We start from the raw sequence: 2979 nt of genomic DNA, 5'->3' as shown, positions 1-2979 counted from the left end.
ATGTGACAATAATATCTACACAGTAAGAGTAGATTATTATACGTAGGTGTCGTGGTAATAAAATATTTTTGATCAGGTATATTGAGGAGCTAAGTCTAGACATAAAGGATGACAAAAGTAATACAAATTTTACACTGTTAAAAGAATTGAAATTATTGAACTACTAATAAGATTTTAAAATAATGTCGTAGGGTTTACACTACTTGAGACTTTCAAAGTAATTTAGTGTAAAACACTAATATCATCATGTCTACCTTACATACGTATACATTACATACGTATACGTAGAGGAACTGCAGCATATTTGGGATACTGCAGATAACTTGGAATACTTCGATATCTAAATAAATAAAAACGCCATCTGTGTTTTTATGCGCTAAACATAATGTCATACGACACACAAAGCCAAAAAATATTAAAAACTAGACGCCATCTTGACATTCCGGCTACCAGCCTCAAGTGAACGAGACGTCTGCTTTGAAAACTTTTTCGGTAAGAATGCAATCAGTGATAATAATTTACTGTAATTCTTTAAATCTTCATTGTAATTATTTAAACTGTTAAGTAAACTTGTTAGTTTATGATGTTACTATGATTTTGTGAATATTTCTAGAATTAAAAATGTAATATCGAATTTTAGGTTAGGATGTTATGTTGTTAATTTGGAATACCGAAAGTGAGCATATTTTGGAATATACCAAATTGTATGCACATTTTATAACGAGATATTAATTATTGCTTTTTTTTGAGAACTAGCAATATAGGTCGTAAGCCAGCAAAATCGGCAATAATCTCCAAGTTTTTTTTTATAAGGAGAACGCATGCACAACGAAAAAAGTCATATAATGAAAACAGAACACCGAAACAAATGTTAAGGGAAAAGGTAAGAAGAAAATAACAAAAAAGACAAGAAAAAAGTAATATGATAGACAGGGTCTCATCAGATCGAAATCCTGGGGCTACATCTGGAAATAACACACTCTTCAGACGATAAAGTAACGAGAGATGAAACTGCAAACGACCCTACTGACGTAGACGCAGAGCGATTTTTCTTTAACGGAAAATATCACGAGGATAAAAGGGGTGAAGAATGGGTACACTGGTTAATGTGCGAATTATGGGTTCATGGTGCTTGCAGTGGCTATGAATCCGGTGATATGATATTTGTGATTACTGCAACAATAGTAAACTGTAAGTTCAAACTTAATACTGATCTGAGTGCTGTGTGGCTACGGCACAAAAAAAAGAATAAAGCCACCCCCTTTCTTCCCGTGGGTGTCGTAAGAGGCGACTAAGGGATAACAAAGTTCCACTACAACCTTGGAACTTAAGAAGCCGACCAATAGCGGGATAACCATCTAACATCTGGCTTTGAAACAACAGGCCGAAGACGGGCAGCAGCGTCTTAGGTGCGAAAAAGCCAGCCCTGCGGTCACCAACCCGCCTGCCCAGCGTGGTGACTATGGGCAACACACATGAGTTCACGCATTTTTGGCGCGAACTTGTGGAGGCCTATGTCCAGCAGTGGACTGCAATAGACTGGAATGATGATGACTGATCTGAGATTAGTGTGGCTGATTACTTAATAATTAGATGTTATTTTAAGGTAGGTTGTTTAAAAAGATTGATCACCTGGATAACTAAAGACTATAAAACTGGTAAAAAGATAAGGGATCTCTTAGTTTCTAAGAAAAAGTATTAGCAATTATCATTGAATAAATGTGAATATAATTTGGAATACTATATTTCAAATTATCTGCACCCTAAGTCAAATCTCGCTGTCGGAGTTTTTTTAGTTTGATAGGCATTTTGATAATGTTCCTGGTTTTTGTTAGATTTGATGTTTATTATTATTAAAGTTAAATAATTTTTAAATAATTTAATGTGTTTTTTATTGAGCCATCCCGTTCCTCTTTAAATTTATTCTCAAAAAACAAACTAGTATTCCAAATATGCTGCAGTTCCTCTATATATATATGCACTTGATCAAAATATAGTTGTTACATTCTTCGGTACACCATATATTTGGCGTCATTTTTATATATTACGTTATTATTGAGAAAGGGTTCCCCAGCCATCCCTCTGCACGTATCCCTCGCAAAATTCTGTTTTCTCTTGTCTGCGGTATTCATAATATACCGCTGCTTTTAGACACAAAGGCAGAGCTTTCTAGGAATTTTCACGTTTAAAACAAAGGCATACTCGTACTTGGTCCTTTTATTTACTGTTTAAAATATTTTCATTTATGATTATTTATAAGTAAATAATTTATTAAGAATTGATAATGTCGATTTACCAGTTTAAAATTCAAGAACTTATTTATATTACTACTTATTTATATATACTATTATGTGAATATTAGAAATGAATAAACTTAAGTAATTCAATTTACGATTACTTTTTAAGGAGTCGTAATTTTTCGAAAAATTTCAAATTTTTATACGCTATTAAATGGTAAGGTAAAGTATTAGCATTTTTGAATCAATCCTAATTGTATGATTGATTCAACCCGTAATTTTCTACTGCTGGGCGTGGGCTTCTTTTTCCATGTATGAGAAGAGTTAATTTAAAAAATTTAATAATAATCTATACAAATAAATAAAAATGGAGTGTCTGTTTGTAATATGAAAATAACCGTTTTTTATTAAATGCATATATGGATTTATACACGGTACATATATCAAAAATACAATTTTTGTCTGTCTGTATATCTGTCTGAATTAGCAAGTTAAAGTGGCAGTAGGCAGGTCATCTATGTCGCAAGACCGATGGCCATTGGAGCACACGGGTCCTGGGGTGGAGACCGCGTCTTGGCAAACGCAGTGTGGGACGTCCTCCGTCCCGTTGGACCAACGATCTACGTAAAGTTGCCGGTGTAGGCTGGATGAGGATTGCGGAAAACCGGGATGTCTGGCGCGAACTTGGGAAGGCCTATGTCTAGCAGTGGACTGAAATAGGCTGAACTGACTGACTGTATGT

The 2979-nt window shown here is 34.5% G+C and overlaps 1 long non-coding RNA gene across 1 annotated transcript; it reads left to right on the top strand.

The window, feature by feature from the left end:
- Positions 1–276: 276 nt before the first annotated feature.
- On the top strand, positions 277–846 carry LOC123654946. Its single transcript, XR_006743292.1, has 2 exons — positions 277–492; positions 751–846. It is a non-coding gene; the product is annotated as an uncharacterized LOC123654946 (long non-coding RNA).
- Positions 847–2979: the final 2133 nt, after the last annotated feature.

The sequence above is a fragment of the Melitaea cinxia genome, chromosome 7 (assembly GCF_905220565.1).
Source record: "Melitaea cinxia chromosome 7, ilMelCinx1.1, whole genome shotgun sequence".
Lineage (NCBI taxonomy): Eukaryota > Metazoa > Arthropoda > Insecta > Lepidoptera > Nymphalidae > Melitaea > Melitaea cinxia.
Note: the sequence above shows the minus strand (reverse complement) of the source record. Positions and strands in the feature narration are given on the sequence as shown.